General features: G+C 34.1%; 1 protein-coding gene and 1 pseudogene across 1 annotated transcript in view; both read right to left on the bottom strand.

The window, feature by feature from the left end:
* Positions 1 to 20,546, bottom strand: part of Pfkfb1 (6-phosphofructo-2-kinase/fructose-2,6-biphosphatase 1) — a 151,234-nt gene that overhangs the window by 45,362 nt on the left and 85,326 nt on the right. The gene's annotated exons all lie outside the window — the stretch shown is intronic.
* Positions 1,613 to 2,326, bottom strand: LOC114104159 (mitotic spindle assembly checkpoint protein MAD2A pseudogene; annotated as a pseudogene).

The following is a 20,546-nucleotide window of genomic DNA, read 5'->3' on the forward strand; positions in this document are numbered from 1 at the left end:
GTTGAATGCCTTTGTTCTCTCTGAATGCAAGATGAATGGAGTTCTTTAAGGAGTTGTCACAAAGTCATCTCCTATTTCACAAGGCTATTTCCCACTTGTCTCTCCTGGGAGGCTGTCATGAGAGACTTTTTCATTATATTATGAGTTCTGGAAAGGTATAGAGCTTTCTGTCTCACCTCTGTGATAATAGAGATGCAGACTGTAAACAATTTAGCTGAAGTCTAGAGTTGACTTCTCAGCACTGGAGTATCCCACAATGTATGTGGTAGTTATATGGCTCCTTTTAGTTTGATATTGTTCTTTTGGGGTTGTGGGACAAAAACTATAATGAGCTGAAAACTTTGGCTATTCTTACATTGTCTATGTAAGTAATAAACTGTGTGAATCTAAAAGATGCTCATTCTATCTATTGGCTAAATGAGTCAGAACTTTGCCTTTGCCTTCTCACATTTTGTATATGCTTGACAAGGACATTGATTTTTAGAAACATGGCTTTATTTTATTTATACTTTTGTTTTATTTACTTATTTTTATGTGGTGGTTAGGATCTAACCCAGGGCCTCACTCGTGCTAGAGGAGCGCTCTACTACTGAGCCACAACCCCAACCCCACCCCAACCCCTGGACATTTTTAAGGAGCCTTCTGTTTTATTGGTCATTGTATTCACAGTGCTAAATGAAGGACCCTCAAAGATTGCTAACTGATTCTTTATTATGATATATCCTACCAGTATTTTCTGAAGCTACTGTTGGCATTTGTATGTCCTGGTACTGAAATGCTAGAACTGTTTGTTTACATCCCGAGAGAAATATAGCACACATGTAGCCTTCCAGTTCCCCAGAACTTTCAACTTAAGAATTCTAGGAACATTTGGAAACAATTGATCTATCCTATTGACCTCAGCTGAGAAGTAAGGCTGTAGGGTCTGGAAATTACACAAATAGCTATTGTGAATGGAACTGTTTTCTTAATTTCTTTTTCAGATAGTTAACTATTGTTACGCATAAATACTACCAACTTTTGTATATTGACTTTGTGTCCTGCAAATTCACTCAACTTGTTTATTAGATCTAATCATTTTTATGAATTCTTCAGGGTTTTTTTAAACATACAGATTTATCACTTTATTTATCATTATCATTTGAAGCTTGATTTATAAACTATTTGAAGTATTTAAGAATTCTGTATTGTAAGAATCAAAGAGTACAATTATCCATTGCTTCATGGGTTCAAGTTATATATATTAAAACCAAATGGCATTTTTTCCATGAGGAAACTATACAATATAATAAATGACAAAGGACCCAAAAAGCAGTTTTTCATCATTTTCAGGATCTAAACAAACATTCTGAATGTTCATAGCTCTTTTGTTATATTATTTTATATTCAAATATCTATCTACATTCTGAGTCAATTACTTGACCAAAACAATTTAGGAAAATAATTAGCTTTGTAGCAAAAGATTTTCCATCTACAAGATCACATTCAAAGGAATTCATGTTGCAATGCTGACAAAATCTGCTGGCTACTCTGGAACAACATGCAGTGTGCCCACTACATTGACAAATGTGGTAGGTCACTTGGGTACAAACATGGAGTAGTTATGCATAGTTCATCCAGGACAGTGCTGGCTCCCCAGCTAAAATAACCCATGAAATATAGCACATTAACTGCAGTTGATTTGGTTTTGGGAAAACCACATTGAGAATTACAATACAGTATATTTTCATCCCACCCTCAGTCATTGACAGGAATTTTGTTGGCTACCATGCTGTTTACTTTGTGGATGGTGGTAGTAAATGAACGAAGACAGATTTCCTCAGAATTGGTAATAAACTGTGATCCCAACTCTTCCCATTTTTCAGATACTACCAAATCTTTGTATAAATCAGTAGATCAAATGAACAAGAAATTTCCAACCTTGGTAGAAACGTCACTGTCCCATAATCTGACTGATCACTGAATGGATTTCATCCTGGATAGCTTTCTGAGACTTGTCTCTGGGAGCACTGTCATCTTTTGCAGTCTTGTCACAATATCAAATTGCCACCTTTTGAGGAGCTCCCTGTTTTTGTTCTTTGAGATGACCACCACCAGCTTCTGAAATGAGCACTTGTAGAGACAATCTTTCAGCTGATCCACCACACTGTTGAGATACTTTATGAGTTCAGTGTCCGTAGTTACCAGCAGGGTGAGTCCATACTTCTGTACTCAAGTGAAGGTTTTAGAGGGCTATATGCCACATGTTACAGAATACTGTTGATGTCATGATCTCTGTGGTCCCACTCAGGGTGATGCTGGGCTTCTGGGACAGCTACAGCACCATGGCGAGTCCATGACCAAGATGAGTGCTAACCTGAGGCTCCAGCCACCCAATTCAAAAGTCAGGTGTTTTTTTTAAAATATATTTAATCATATATATAGTTGTGACTGATCCCGGGGGTCAGGGTACAACACTGGCATTGCCAGGGATAAAGGAGACATGTTCCAAAGACTCTGGCCCTTTGTATCAGAGTACCTTTGAAATTAAAGTCCCAGTGCCAACATGGCACAACATTAATTCAAGAGAGAGGGTACTGCATCATGATGACTCTGAACCCTGGAGCGGTGAGACACAGCAGTGGCCTAGGCTCTGTGAGGATGGGTGCATTGGTAGCAAGGACCCAGAATGGTGGATTGCAGCAGTGGTGTGGTTCTGAGAAGGGTGAGTGAATGGGAGGGAGCAGTGTAATGTTGAATTAATACCCAGTGAGGTGGTGTGCTTCATCAGCTCAGACTCTGGAGGATTGGGCCAGATCCAAGGACAGGGGCATGGTTGCTATTTGACCCAGAGGACAGGGTGATACAGATCAGCAAAGGCTGTTTCTCTGAGAAATTAGGGGTCATGATAGCTTGGGCACCAGGGTTGCAGCTGCTCTCCTGGATCAAGGCTCCATTTCCCTTGGATAGAGCACCAGGATGGGTCAGATGCCAAAGGGGTGTGACTGGTGGGTATGTATTTTGTGAAGCCAGAACAATAGAATGGGTCATATGATGAAGTATTGTATGGCTACTCTGCTGGTTCAAGGTTGGCTTCTCCACAGGCAGAACCACCTGTTCCTTGGAAGCAGATTGCCATATGGACTTGGGCACTGGTGTCCCAGCTGTTCTGCTGGGCCTAAGATTTGAACAGCTCATACTGGAACACTGAAGTCACCAAAATGGGGAAGATGGAGTGCCTCCTAGGCAGGGTGTAAGGAGTTGTAGTGGCTCATTGGAGGAACAGTGCAATGATATCAGTCTCAGGGATGAAATAATTCCGTGGCTACTGGCCTCCAGAACAGAATGTATGCTAGGAATGGTTCCAGTTTCAAGATGGCACCATGCAATAGCAGCTTGGGTTACAGGGGAAGCAAAATGTGGGATCCTTCTCTACAGTAATGCAGTTGTGTGTACTCTAGGCAGATCCCTAAACTGGACTCAGGACCTGTGAGGAATTCCCCATACCAGAGACTACTGGTATCCACCACAGAAGAGGAGACTATTGGGAGCCTCCTTATTGCTTTTTCACAAGAGGGAGAAGTTGCTCCAAGCTGATCCCAACTAGGAAGACAAAGTGGCAGAAGCGAGTGTTTGATCCCTTCTCTATGCAGTCATTCTGAGTTTCTGTAATCCACAGGGTTTCTTCCATTGCCTTGCCATAGTCCAATGGTCTTTTTTGGATACAGTAGTCAAAATGTAGTTGCTTAATTGTTGTTTGGGTCTTTTCCTGTGTGTGCAGCCAGCCTTAGGCACCTGTAATTAGCCATCTTGCTGATATTGCTCCCTTTGTTTTCTGGGTACTTCCTTACTTTCTTTTACTACAAGATGATTCAGTTTTGTATTTCTTCCACTCCAACCCTTAGAATCAGCCATTTATCCAGAGGACTGGTTCCTTCTATTGGAGAATATTATTTAGAAACAAGGATTTGGGTGTTGGGTTTGCTAATTGTTATTGAAGTGTCATTTTTTTTTCCTGACCTTCTCAGCAAGCAGAATTAGGGAATATATTTCTTCTGTATAACAAGTCATGAGTACAAATATCTTTCTTTTGTTTGTGTTTATTCATCTGTATATGTATTAAGATAAATGTGATTTCATATTAAGTTTTTGACTCCACTCCAGGTTTAGTCCTAGCCTACCATATGCTTATCTATAACTTCCCTCTCTGATGACAAGAAGTTTAGCTATCACCATCTACCATTCATTTACTTATTTTCTCAATCTTGGTATGTACAAAAAAGGTTTTAGGCATTGTTAACCCATCCAATGATGAGAAAAGAAATTTACTACCTAGAATACATGATGTATATACAGCTTTTTTATCTTTAGTTATATCATTTTTAGTCAAAACAATTTCCTAACAATACTTAGATAAACTATTCATTTCCATCCTTTACAAGATTTTTAGGTGATTTTATTCTTCAATTCTTTCTTTATCCATCATCATACAACTGAATGTGATTGTAGCATACATTTGTAATAAAGTTAGATTCATTTGTCATGGCCTTTATTTCATTCAGGGATCCCTGTACATTCTGGTTAATTCTTTGTTTGCATATATTGAAGTACACTCTTTGTGATGTATAGCTCTATGGGTTTTGACAAAGGCATAGAGACATCTACCCACCATCTTAGTAACACAGAGAACAGTTCTACTACCCTACATTTTTCTGATTATTCCCTTTGTAGTTTACCATACTCCCCTCCACCAAACTCTAGGAATCACTGATCTGTTTTCCATCCATATAGTTGTGTTTTTCACATAAAAAATAAATGCATGTAATAGGTATTAATAAAATACTGTTTGTTTATCCATTACTCTGTTGAACTTCTTGGTTGCTTCTTGATTTAGTGAACATGAATGATTTTTTTCAACATTTATTTTAGGCTGTTGTGTAAACATAAGCATTTAGTTCACTTGGGTACATAGCAAAGAATGAGATTGCTGATTGAATGGTAAGTCTTTGCCTAAGTTCACTAGAACCTGCCAAATTATTTTCCAAAGTAGATGTACTATTTTGCATTTCTACTAGCAATAAATAAGAGTTCCTGTTGCTCTATAGCCTTGCTAGAATTTGGCATCATCAGTTAAAACATTTTTTTTGCCGTTCTAATAGCTGTGGCCTAATATGCTTTTCCTTGATTAAAAATAATATTTTTTTATAATTTTTATTGTTGGTTGTTCAAAACATTACATAGTTCTTGATATATCATATTTCACATTTTGATTCAAGTGGGTTATGAACTCCCATTTTTACCCCGTATACAGATTGTAGAATCACATCGGTTACACATCCACTGATTTACATATTGCCATACTGGTGTCTGTTGTATTCTGCTGCCAATTAAAAATAATATTAAGCATTTTTTGAAAGCATGATCAATATAATTTATTATTGAGGAAATGCAAAATAAAACAATACAAAATATTACTACATAATGTGGAGCATTTTTAAAAAATTATGTTTTGAAATAATTTATAGGTTCACAATATGTTGATAAAAAGTATAACAGTTGAATTTGAGTTACCTGTTATAACCACAAGATAATTTATGTAAGTCCTAAGACAACCACAAAAATAATACCTATAGAAGTTACACAAAAGAAAAGAAGTTACACGAAAGAGATTTCAAACCATATCAATATAAGAAAAAATCAACAACCAAACACAAAGACAGAAAGAGAAGAAATGATATAAAATAGAACTATAAGACTAACAAGAGCCTAATGGCAATAGTAAATACTTCCCTATCAATAATTACTTTAAATGTAAATGGATTAAACATGCCATCAAGAGATACAGAGAAACTGGTTTAAAAATAGAGAAGAATGTCAAGTATTTGCATCTATAAGAAACTCACATTAGATCTAAGCATACAGATAGGTTTGAAAAAAATATTTCATGCAAATGGTCAAACAAAAGAGAACAGGGATGACTATACTTATGTCAGACAAAATAAACTTTAAGTCAAAAAATATCATGAGAGATTAAATTAGGACATTTATAATAATAAAAGTATCAATTCACCAGGAAGATATTACAATTATAACTATATACACCAAAAATCAGAGCACCTAAATACATGAAATGAACATTAATAGACATGAAGGCAAAAAAAGGCAGCAATAAAGGAAAAGGAGAGTTCAAGACCCCAATTTCAGTAGTGAATACAGCATTTAGATAGAAAATCAATAAAAAAACAGAGGACTTGAATAGCACTGCAGACAAAATGGACCCAACAGACATATACAGAGGATTCTATTCTACAACAACAACAAGGCATATTCTTTTCAATTCACATGCAGATTTTTCCAGCATGGATGACATGATAAGTCACAAAATAAGTGTTTGCAAATTTAAGAAGTTTAAAATCATACTAAGTATATTTTAGGAGAAAATGAATGGAACTAGCAATCAACAGCAGAAGGAAAGCTGGAGAACCCACCTATACAGGTAAATCATGTAATGCAATCTTGCAGAACCATTGAGTCAGAGAAGAATCAAAAAAGAAAATTCAAAAATACCTTGATACAAACAAAAATCAAAACACAACATACCCAAACTAATGTAATGTAGCAGAAACAGTACAGAGAAAAGTTCATAATAATAAATGCCTGAATTGAGAAGTAAGAAAACTCAAATAAATAATCTAAATTACACCCCAAGGAATTAGAAAAAAGAACAAATTGAGCCTAAGGTTAGAAGAAGGAAGGAAATAACACATACATGACATAGAAAATAGAGAAATGGTGGAAAAAAATCTATGAAACTATTAACAGTTTTTTTTTTTTTTTTGTACCAAGGATTGCACTCAGGGGCACTCAACCACTGAGCCACATCCACAGCCCAGTTTTGTATTTTTTAGAGACAGGGTCTCACTGAGTTGCTTAGTGCCTTTGCCATTGCTGAGGCTGGCTTTGAATTCACGATCCTCATGCCTCAGCCTCTTGAGTCACTGGGATTACAGGTGTGTGCCACTGCACCTTGCCTACTAACAGTTTTTTGTAAGATCAACAAATTGACAAATTCTTGAATAACTAAGAAAAGATGAGGGAAGACTAAAAATCAGAAATGAAAGAAGAAATATGACAACTGATGCCAGAGAAGAACAAAGGATCATAAGAGACTAGCGTAAAAAATTAATTATATGTCAATGAACTAGACAATCAAGAAGAAATTAATAAATTCCCTAAAACATTCCTTTGATGATCAAATCATGAAGAAGTAGAAAGTTTTAATAGACTGAAAACTAGTATGGAGATTGAATCAGTAATCAAAAGCTTGTTAACAAAGAAAAGACCAGAACCAAAGGGTTTCATTGGGAATTTGCATTGCATATTTAAATAACTCACAAACTTTTTCTTCAAGCTCTTTCAAAAAATTGAAGAGGAGGTTACTCTCATTTTATTGGTACAGCATTACCTTGATACAAAAGTCAGATAAAAACGACAAAAATGAAAACTACAGGTCAATATCCCTGTGTGAATCTATTTTCCATTGCTATACCAAAATGACTTACACTGGGTACTTTTTTTTATAAAGTTTATTTAGCTTATAGTTCTGGATACTCAAGAACATGGTGCTAACATCTGCTTATCTCTAGAGAGAACTTAATGTTGAATGGAATCAATGGCAACAGCATAAATGGAAGAGGTCAAAAGTCAAGGCAAAAAACCAGAGAGAGATTTAGTGCTCAGATTTAAACTTTTTTATAACACCATACTCTGGAGAAAGCCAACTCATTACACATGCTACTATTAATCCCATCTAAGGGCAATGTCAGCAATGATCCAAACTCCTTTCACCTAGGCCCCATTTCTTAAAGTTTCTAACAGTTCAATGCCACCATAGTGAGGATCAAGTTGCCAACACAGGAACCCTTGCAGGGGTGGGGGACCACAACCCAATCCTTACCATTCTATCCTTGGCACACAAGCGTAATTGTCCTTCCCCAAATGAAAAATACACTCATTTCATCTCAAATAGTCCCCAAATCTTAACTTATTCCATCATCACTCAAATGTTCTAGGGGTGAATCTGTCCAAAAAATCTTCAAAACAGTAACAACAAACAACAAAGTTATCAATGGGTACAGTGGCACATGCCTGTAATCCCAGTGGTTTAGGAGGATGGTGCAGGAGGATTGCAAGTTCAAAGTCAGCCTCAGCAATTTAGAGAGGACATGAAGAACTTAGCGAGACCCTGTCTTAAAAAATAAGAAGGGCTGGGGATGTGGCTCAGGGTTAAGTGCCCCAACAAGTTCAATCCCTGTTACCAAACAAAAACAAAAACAAAAACCTGCAGTTATCAGTATAGGGTTGTAGCTCAGTGATAGAGCGCTTGCCTAGTATATATGAGGCCCTGGGTTTGATCCTCAGCATCACATAAAAATAAATAAATAAAAATAAAGATATTGTGTCCATCTACAAATATATATATATATATATATATATATATATATATATATATATATATATGTAAAAAATGAAATATTATCCAGCCTTAAAGAAGAATGAAATTATGGCATTTGCCAGTAAATGGATGAAGCTGGACAATATCATGCTAAGTGAAACAAACCAATTCCCCAAACCAAAGGCTGAATGTTTTTTATGATATGTGGATGCTAATTCACATTAAAGGTAGGGGTGCTAGGAAAGAATAGAGGTACTTTGGATTAGACATAGGGGGAGTGAAGTGGGGGCATGGGTGTTGGAAGGGTAATACAATGAATCAGACATTATTACCTTATATGCATATGTTATTATGAGACTGGTATAATTCTATATCATGTACAACCAGAAGAATGAGAAGTTATACTCCATTTAAGTATGATGTATCACAATGCATTCTTCTGTCATGTATAAATAATTAGAACAAATAAAAAATAAAATGTGGAAAAACCCCCAGTTATCTAATTCCAAGATACAATGGTAGAATGGAAATAGAATGAACATTTCTATCCCAAAATGGAGAAATAGGGAAATAGAAATGAGTAACTTCTCCAAAGCCAGACTGAAACCCAGTAGGACAGAAATTACATTTTATTTATTTATTTATTTAAATTTTTGTACATGACAGCAGAATGCATTTCAATTAATAGTACATATATAGAGCACAATTTTTCCTGTTTCTGGTTGTACATAGAGTCACACCATTTGTGTCTTCATACATACTTAGGATAATGATGTCCATCTCATTCCACCATTTTTCCTACCTCCATACCCTCTCTCTTTTCCTCCCTCCCCTTTGCCCTATTTAAAGTTCCTGCATTCCTTCCATGCTCCCCCCTCACCCCCATTGTGGATCGGCATCTGCATATCAGAGAAAACATTCAGCCTTTGTTTTTTTGGGATTGGCTAACTTCACTTGGCATGATATTCTCCAATTCTTTTACCTGAAAATACCATGATTTTATTATCTTTTCATGCTGAGTAAGATTCCATTGTGTATATATACTACAGTTTCTTTATCTATTCATTGGTTCCACAATCTAACTATTGTGAATTATGATGCTATAAACATTGATGTGGCTATGTCACTGTAGCATTCTGTTTTTAAGTCCTTTGGGTGTAAACTGAAGAGTGGGATAGCTGGGTCAAATGGTGATTCCATTCCAAGTTTTCTGAGGAATCTCCATACTGCTTTGCATATTGGTTGCACCAATTTGCAGTCTCACCAGCAATGTATGAGTATGTCTTTTTCCCCACATCCTCACCAACACTTATTGTTGTTTGTATTCTTAATAGCTGCCATTCTGACTGGAGTGAGATGGAATCTTAGAGTAGTTTTGATTTGCATTTCTCTAATTGCTAGAGATGTTGAACATTTTTTCATATATTTGTCGATTGACTGCATATCCTCTTCTGAGAAGTGTTTGTTCATTTCCTTGGCCCATTTATTGATTGGGTTATTATTATTTTTTTTTTTGGTGTTAAGTTTTTTGAGTCCAAGTCCAGCATCTGGGGCTTACCCAGGGCTGAGCATCTGCTTTTCACAGCCTCATTTGGCTAAGCTGAGAATAGGCTGCTCAACTTCTTCATGGGACAAAGGTGAATGGGTGGGACAACCTGGGTATTTCTCAGGGGCCTCAGTAGAGCCTTCCATGACTCCATAACTTAAAAATTTAGGTATAGAAGGAATGCAACTCAACAAAATACTGTATTTAAGAAAACCCACAGCCTATATCATACTGAATGGGAAAACATGAAAACATTATCTTTAAGGTCAGGAATAAGATAAGTGTATTACTTAGCTTTACATTACTGTAATGAAATACCTGAAATGATTAACTTGTAAGAGAAAAGCCTTATTTAGTTCACGGTTCTGGAGGTTTCAGTCTAAGATTGTGTGGACCAATAGCTTTGGGCCTCTGGTGGAGGTAATGGATGACAACGTTAGGGAACAGGCCATGGAGAAAACCCACTCATTGTATGAGTCAGGAAGCAGAAGTTTGACTGGATGGGTTGGAGTCCCATAATCCCCTTCATGGGCCTGCCCTCAGTGACTTAAAGATATGGCATAAAATCCCACCCCCTAAGATCACCAGATAAAATCCCAATAGTGCCACTCCAGGGACAAAACCTTTAATACATGGACATTTATTTACAAACTATAGCAAAAAAGGATGTCTACTTTCACCATTTTATTTCAACATTGTACTGGAAATCTTGGCCAAAGGGGAGAAAAATCAAGAGGAAGAAATAAAGATTATTCAAGTAGGAAAGAAGGAGATGAATAATTTTTGTTAGAAGACAACAGTATCTATTTGTCAATACCTATATCTATGTGGGCTTAACATGCCTAAGGCCCTGGTTTCAATCCCCAGCACCATGAAAAAGGGATTTCACAGGAAACAAAAGGAAAATAGAAAAATGGGATCACACAAAACTGAAATACTTTTGCATAGCCAAGGAAACAATCAACAGAGTCAAAGACAATCTACAGAATGGCAGAAAATATATGCAAGCTATACACCTGACAGGGATTGATATACAGAATATATAAGGAACTCTGAACACTCAGTAATATAAAAACAATACAATTTTAAACGGGCAATAGATCCTAGACATTCCTCAAAAAGAATGTACAAATAGGGCTGGGGTTGTAGCTCAGTGGTAGAGCACTTGCCTAGCATGTGTGAGGCACTGGGTTTGATCCTCAGCACCACATAAAAATAAAAAACAAGATAAAGATATTGTGTCTATATATAACTAAAAAAAATTTTTAAAGGATGTACAAATAAATGGCCAATATACATATGAAAAATGCTAATCATCACTATCCATCAGGGAAATTAAAATCAAAACCACAGTTAGAGATCACCTCACCCCAGTAATAATGGTTATTGTAAGAAAGACTAGCGATAACAAGTACTGGTGAGTATGTGGAGAAGAGGGACCCCCTGTACACTGGTTGATGGGAATTTAAATTAGCTCCACCAATATGGAAAATAGCATGGAGTTTCCTCAAAAAATTAAAAATGTTATATATATATATATGTATGTATATATATATATATATATATATTATTAATCCATTTAAATAAAAGTGAGATACTCTCATTTGAGGCAACATGGATAGAACTGGAGGTAATTAAGTACACCATGATCCTATTCATATGTGGAAACTAAAATGTTGATCTCATACAAATTGAGAGTAGAATCATGGTTACCAGAGACTTGGTAGAGTAGGGTTGGAAGGATGAGGAAAGATTGATGAATAGGTATTAAGAATTTCTTGCTCCAATCTAACATCAGTTACTGCAGAGAGTATACTCTGCATTTTAAAAAGCTAGAAGAAAGGATTTTGACAAAAAAGAAGTAATGAATATTTGAGGAGATAAATGTATTTTACCTGATTTAAACATTACATTAATATGGATTTTATGATTTTTAGGTATCAGTTTAATATCAGTTTAAAATAAAGTTGTAAAAAGTAGCTTTTTCATACTTCAATCAGGAAACAAATTATTCACCATAGCTACAAATAAAATAAAATTTCTTGAAATTAATTTAACCAAGGTAGTCAAATATTTCAACAACAAAAATTACAGAACACTGGTTACTGCTCTGTAATGTACACATATAGAATATGTAGAGTTTGGAGTAGTTGATACTTGTTTGTGGTCATTACTAAAGTTTAATACTGGACTCTTAGCATTCTAATTCCCACTATAACGTTTGTATTGTAGTGGTTTGATTACCTATAAGATAGGTGAAAATCCTTAGATTTTTTCATAAGTATGTTATGTGAAATATTTTTTTCACATGGCTTTATTGAAAAGGCTTGAAGCTGTGAAGCCGGCAGTTGGTATGAAACATCATCATAATATGGGTTATCTCAACCCAGCACCATCCTCCAGATGCGTGAGAACTGTGCTTGGCCAATACTGCCCATTATGAGAACTTCCAGGACATCCAGTGCTACCATTGGTCTGTTATAAGCCTGAATAATCAGTTTTTGACACATCCAGTGGCTTATTGCTGAAACCTAACTCCCTAATGGCCACACTACTTGGTTATAAAACTCTTGTTTGCTTTAAAGATTATCGTTCAATTTTTATTGACATGTTTTTATAATTATCTGTGTAAACATCTGCAATACTTTTTTCAGCAATTTAAAATATTTAACAGTTATTTTATTGTTCTTTAATGCAAAAATTTGTCAAAAAAGACAATTTAATATAAAACCAGTGTATAAATGTGGATTTATGTGAAGTATATATGAATTTGATAGAGAATAATGCATATTTATTTTATCAGTGTAAAAATTGATTAAGTTTTCATGTTGATAAAACAGTACTGATATTATTGTTGCATGTTGGATCCAAGATGTTCAATATATAGTTACAATTTTGTATTATTTTCATTCTTGTAAGCTTTAAACCATGACCTTACCTCTTATTTGACTTTGTCTTCTATATGCTTTAGAACTTAAGTGGCATTAGTCATAACCTGATTGTACGAGATTTACAATTTGTTATAGAACATCCTGAAATTTGTTTTCATGGATGGAGCTGATTTAGATTTGATGAGCAGATTTAGAAAAGCTTTTACTGTGACAATCTTTATAATTTACCAGAGGTATCCAGTGCTTATGTGGAAGTGCACTGAGTTAGGTCTTAAATTTTTTGATTAACCATTCCAAACCCTTTCACTTTGTCAATATTAGAATGTTCAATGTAGAAGCTCCTCTTTTGTGTTTTTATACATTCAGGTAAAGTACTATTAATGGTTCTGAGAAAGACAGTGGGCTTTAGAGTTATAGTGTACTGCCTTATGATTAGCTTGTCCATAGACCAAATCAGTTGTATCATGAGAAAACATAAGTATTTGTTGGATCAGTAAAATAACATGACCAGCTGGAAAATCCAAGATGCAGGTCCCAAGGTAGGTCAGGACAGTGTGTTAAGTGATGCTATTAGTGTATGATGCTATGATTTAGTATTTATTAAGGGAAAAGATTTAGACTAAGAAAAAAATGTTTAGGAATTCCAGCTTGTGCTTATCAGGTCTGAAAAAATAAAACTAAAATGTAAACAAAAAGGTAAATAAATCACACATTTATTGAGGCTACTGCTTTACATGTTACCTAATTTTCTTGTTTTGGTTTGGTGTGGTTCATTTGGTTGAATTATAGAAATATTCTTACCAGTCTCAGATTGAAAAGCCTAGTTTCCTTGATGGAATTGTTAGTGGCATATAGGGTATAATATAGTTAGCATTTGAAATAAAAATATTTTTCTATCAATCAATAAGCTCTTATTTCACACAATAAAGTATGATATTTTATAGCTGCCACTGTTTTTCATTACTGGTCTTTTAAGTATGCCCTTAGAATGTATAGGAAAGTTTTCATATTAAATGACAAATCTTTTTTAATATGATATTTAGAATTTTTGAATTTTTTATTATGTTTTAATTTTAACTTTTCAGTGCTCAAACTCCTTAGCATTTATGCTATGCATACTTTTCTTAGTACCTTTAGCAGTAAAGTATATTACATTTTAGTAACCACCAATTCATAATTTCTTTGTCTTAGTTTATATTCATAGATTTTGTTTAGGATTGAGCATATACAACATAGAAACAGTGGGGTTAAAAAAAATCATAAGAACACAACCTGGCTATGAGGTTTTTCTGCTGCTTTCTTTGGTTTGTAATGTTACTTGACAATTTTTGATGCTTCATCCTGGTGAACCAGTTTTTATACCTGCTGTCTATATAAGCTCTACTGATACTAAACCAAGGTTTTATTTCATTTTGTTTTGTTTTTTAACATATTGCACTTTTACTTTTTGTGTAAAAACTTATCTTTAAAGAGAGATAAGATAATGCTGAATTTAAAACTCAGCATTGGGACATTTGGCCAAAAAATGTTTGAGCATGTGACACACTCACACACCTTTTGTGTGTGTGTATATATACTCATACACAATATATATATATATATATATATATATATATATATATATATATATATATTTATTTATTTTTTATATCTCCTTTCTTGTTCATAGTGACATTAATCTCTGAGTTCACTCATATGGTCTCTGCTCCCAAGTGTCTACAAGATATATAGTTTCATAGATAAAGCTGTACTTTGATTTTAGATATTATTTTAATGACTTTAGTTTTTACTACTTTGAAATGGGAAGCTTAAGTATTACTAATAACAAGGATTTGATTTAAAGTAAAAGTTAGGAAGAGCATCAATTCTTTCTAAACACAATTTACAATATCGTTGTCATTGTTGCACATATATGATGAATTTAAACAGATGTATAGGCATTGGAAATGTGATATTCTCTGATGTAAGTCCCAGAACTTCGAAGTTGCTAGGGCTTAAGGAACATTTTTAATGAAGGATCATAAGTACATTATCTCTTCATTTCCAAGAACATAAAGGATGATCTAATACTATTTCATATTTGGTTGGCTTGTATGTCATATATGTACTTTGAAGATTTAGATTTACATCTGTAACTAGAAAATATACTAACCCAAGGTCTAGTTATCAGGCCAGATCCTTACTGAAAACTATTTTCATCTCTGTCAAATAGTAAACTAATGTTGCCTTCATTTTAATATGATTCTGTGAAAGATTTTGAACCATTAAAATTATTTCTTTTAAGGTGTAGTTATTATGTCCTATTTCACATATTTCCTTTCCCAATCTCTATTAGAAATGGCCTTCTTAGTTTCTATTCTAAATAAAGTTTTCTGGTTTGCTTATAAATGTAATATTATGCAGTTGTTTCAACACATTAACCCAAACATCCAAAAGGATATCTATACAACTTTACAAGGTGATTGTGATATTGATTGCTTCTAATCTTCAGATACAAATACTACAACTCTGAAAATAATTAAGACCAATGTAAAGTCAAAGATGCAAGTTTATTGTATTTTGTCGATTAAATTTATAAATTTTAATATATTTTTTTAAAGAGAGAGAATTTTTTAATATTTATTTTTTTAGTTTTTGGTGGATACAACATTTTTAATTTTGTTTTATTTTTATGTGGTGCTGAGGATTGAACCCAGTGCCCCATGCATGCCAGGTGAGCGCACTACCGCTTGAGCCACATCCCCAGTCCAAATTTTAATATCTTAAATGACAAAAACTTAAAATATTTTATAGCATCTTAGAAAATATGTTACTTTAATTATTTCCATGAATAAATATTAATAAGCAACTTAAAAATAAAAAAAAATTTACAAAACACTGATGAAAAAAATTGAAGAGGACATAGAAAAAAGGAAAGACGTTTTATGTTCATGACCTGGAAGATTTAATATTTTTAAAATGTCCTTATTATACAAAGGGTCTTCAGATTCACTGCAATTGCCATCAAAATACAAATAACATTCTTCACAAACTAGGAAAAGCATTCCTAAAATTTGTATAGACTCACAGAATATACTGCATAGTAAAAGAAATTCTGATCAGAAAGAACAAATCTGGAGGCCTTACAATACCTGACTTGAAAACATACTAGAAAAAGATAGTGACCAAAGCAGCATGGTACTTACTTAAAAACAAACACATAGACCAATGGAACAAAGTATGCTCTGTAGTTCTATAGGACTCAGAAATAAATTCATGTACTTAGAGCCAACCGATTTTCAACAAAGGTAGCAAGAACATACATCAGAGGAAGAAAGTTTTCTTAAATAAAATGTGCCAGCAAAACTGGACATCCATGTGCAGAAGAATCAAGATAGGTTCCTCTTACTATATACAAAAATCAACTCAAAGTAGATCAAAGACTTAACTGTAAGAGACCAATTATGAAAGTATTAAAAGAAAATGCAGGGGAAATGCTTTAAGATATTGGTTTGGGCAAAGACTTTTTAGATATAACCCCATAAATATAGGCAAGAAAAATTTAAAAAGACAAATGGGATTACTCAAATTTTAAAAATCTCAGGACTGAGGGTATAACTCAGTGATAGAACACTTGTCTAACACGGACAAGGCCCTGGGTCGAGTACCCAGCACTGAAAATAATAAAAGAAAAATAAAGCAGAAAAAAGAAACAAATTAAAAATCTTCCCTACAGCAAAGGAATCAAGAGAATGTAGAGGCAACCTAAAGAATGGGAGAGCTATTTACAAACTTAATCTGACAAGGGAATAATTTCTGGAATATATAAGTAACCCAAGCAATAACAGGCAACAACAAAAATCCAAACCAACCAACCAAACAATCAACTAATCTATTATAAAAATGAGACAATGACCTGGATAGATATTTCTCAAAAGAGGATGGAAACATTTCATATATATATATATATATATATATATATATATATACTGTTCAACATTGTTAATCATCAGGGAAATGCAAATCAAAACCACAATGAGATAATCATCTTACTCCAGTTAGAATGGATATTATCAAAAAGACAAAAGATAAGTATTGCTGAAGTTGTAGAGAAAGGGGAACTGTTGGATATTATTGGTGAGAATGCAAATTAGTACAGAAATCATGGAACACAGAATGGACATTTCACAAAAAGTTTAAAAAGAGCTATCATATGATCCATCAATTCCACTATTGGGTAGATATCCAAAGAAATTGGAGTTAGTATGTAGAGGAAGCATCTACATTCCCCTGCTTACTGTAGCTCCATTCACCATAGCCAAGATACTGACTTAACCTAGGTATTCCTTGATGGATGAATGGATAAAGAAACAGAATGTAATATTGTTCAGCCATAAATAGAATGAATTTTTGTCATTTAAAGCAGTATGGATAAACCTGTAGGATATTAAGTGAAATAATTCAAACGCAGAAAGACAAATACTATGTGTTAACACTTATATCTAAAAGCTAAACAATTGATCTCAAGGATATGGAAACTTGAATAATGGTTTCCAAAAGTTGGCAAGGGTTGGGGTAGAAGAAATGAGAGAGTATGGTTAATGGGTACAGGAGTACAGTTGATAGGAGTAATAACTTCTAATGTTCTATAGTACAATAGTGTAACTATGGTTGACAAAAATTAATTGAATATTTCAAAATAGGCAATTAGAGAGGTTTTAAATATTCACAGGATAAAGAAATGAAAAATGTCTGATAGATATGCCAATTACCCTAATCTGATCATTACTATTATATTCATGTACTGAAATGTCACACTGTTTCACATAAATATATGCAATGGCTATATGTCTATAAATATATTTTAAAACCCTCAAAAAATGTGGAATATAAATCAAGTGCCTTAACATAATACAAACTGCACATGAAAATCTCAGCTGCTTCGTATTATTTTTTAAAATATTGTTCTGATTAGTTATGCATGACAGTAGAATGCATTTTGATACATTGTACATAAATAGAGCACAACTTCTCATTCCTCTAGCTGTACATTCTGCAAAGTCACATTGATAGTGTAATCATACATGCACACAGGGTGATAATGTCCATCTCATTCCACCATCCTTCTCATCCCTCCTCTGTTTCCCTCCCTTCACTCTCCTCTGCACAATCCAAAGTTCCTTCATTCTCCCCACTCCAGTTATGGATCAGCATCCACTTATCAGATAAAACATTTGGCCTTTGTTTTTTGGGTTTGGCTTATTTTGTTTATCATGATATTCTCCAAATCTATCCATTTACCTGCAAGTGCCATAATTTCATTCTTCTTTAAGGTTGAGTAATATTCCATTGTGTATATGTACCACATTTTTTTTATCCATTTTCTGTTGAAGAGCATCTAGGTTGGTTTCCTAGTTTAGCTATTGTGAATTGAGCAGCTATAAACATTGATGTGGCTGCATAACTGTAGTATGCTGATTTTAATTCCTTTGGTATAAATCAAGGAGTGGGATAACTGGGTCAAATGGTGGTTCCATTCCAAGTTTTCTGAGGAATCTTCATGCTGCTTTCCAGAGTAGTTTTAGCTGTTTGTAGTCCCATCAGCAATGTATGAGTGTACCATTTCTCCCACATCCTCGCCAACATTTATTATTGCTTGTATTCTTTATACACACACACACACACACACACACATATATATATATATATATATATATATATATATATATTTGTAGATGGACACAATGTCTCCAATTTTTATTTATTTGTTTTCATGTGGTGCCGAGAACCAAACCCAGGGTCCCATGCATGCGAGGCAAGCACTCCACCACTGAGCCACAACCCCAGCCCTATTGTTTGTATTCTTGATAATTACCATTCTGAATGGAGTGAGATGAAATCTTAGAGAAGTTTTGAATTGCAATGTTTAATTGCTAGAGATAATGAACATTTTTTCATATATTTGTTGATTGTATTTCTTGTTCTGTGAAGTGTCTATTCAGCTCATTTATTGATTGGGTTATTTGTTTTTTTGGCATTAAATTTTTTAAGTTCTTTATGTATCCTGGAGAATAGTGCTCTATCTGAGGTGCATGTGGTAAAGATTTTCTCCCATTCTGTAGGCTCTCTCTTCATGTTATTGATTTTTTCCTTTGCTGAGAAGAAGCTTTTTAGTTTGAATCCATCCCATTTATTGATTCTTGATTTTACTTCTTGTGCTTTAGGAGTGTTGTTAAGGAAGTCAGGTCTTAAGCTGACATGGTGGAGAACTGGGCTTACTTTTTCTTCTATTAGGCACAAGATCTCTGTTCTAGTGCCTAAGTCTTTGATCCACTTTGAGTTGATTTTTGTGCAGGGTGAGAGATAAAGGTTTAATTTCATTTTGCTACATATGGATTTCCAGTTTTCCCAGAACCATTTGTTGAAGAGGCTATCTTTTCTCCAATGTATGTTTTTGGTGACTTTGTCTAGTATGAGGTAAATATATTTATATGAGTTTGTCTTTGTGCCTTCTATTTTGTACCATTGTCTATATGTCTGTTTTGGTGCCAATACCATGCTGTTTTTGTTACTATTGGTCTGTAGTATAGTTTAAGGTATGGTATTGTGATCTCACCTGCTTTACTCCTCTTGTTAAGGATTTCTTTGGCTATTCTGGATTCTTATTTTTCCAGATAAATTTCATGATTGCTTTTTCTAGTTGAATAGGAATTGCATTAAATCTGTATAGCACTTTTGTTAGTATGGCCATTTTGACAATATTAATTCTGCCTATCCAAGAGCATGGGATATCTTTCCTACCACAATGTATAAGAGTTCTTTTTTCTCCTTACCAGCATTTCTTATTTTTTGGTTTTTGATTACAGCTCTTCTAACTGGAATGAAGATGATTCCTCATTGTGGTTTTGATTTGCATTTCCCTGATGATTAGTGATAGTGAACATTTGTCATATATTTCTGGAGTATTTGCACTTGAAAATGACATTAAAATAATATTTATGGCCTTTCTATGTTTTCTTTACTGTGTATTAATATGTTTTTTCTAATCATTTATTTACAAATTTTCTGTATCATTATATTTAAAGTGTTTCTCTTACAAGCAATGTACAATGCGGTTTTAAATTTTTTCTGTTTTGTTAATTTTTGACCTCTAAGTAGGGTGTTTAAACCATTAGCATTTCATTGATTTGGCTGAATTTAGTCTACTATTTTATTATTTCTTTTTTGCTTGTCCCCCTTGTCTCTTTTTTATTTTTTCCTTCTTTCTTTTGGATTAATGAATATATCTAGTATTGTATTTTAATTTATCTATTAGATTTTTAGTGATATTTCTTAATATTTTAAATTTTTACTCTAGATATTTTAATGTATATTTCTTTTCTTTAATTTATATATGACAGTGGAATGCATTACAATTCTTATTACACACATAGAGCACAATTTTTCATATCTCTGATTGTATGCAAAGTATATTCACAACAATTTGTGTCTTCCTACCTGTATTTGGATAATAATGTCCATCACATTTGCCATCATTTCTAACCCCATGCCCCATCCCTTCCCCTTCAACCCCTCTGTCTTATCTAGATTCCATCTATTCCTCCCATGCTCCCTCTCCCTACCCCACTATGAATCAGCCTCCTTATATCAGAGAAAAAATTTGGCATTTGTTTTTTTGGGATTGGATAACTTCACT

Source organism: Marmota flaviventris, chromosome X, assembly GCF_047511675.1.
Source record: "Marmota flaviventris isolate mMarFla1 chromosome X, mMarFla1.hap1, whole genome shotgun sequence".
Classification (NCBI taxonomy): Eukaryota; Metazoa; Chordata; class Mammalia; order Rodentia; family Sciuridae; genus Marmota; species Marmota flaviventris.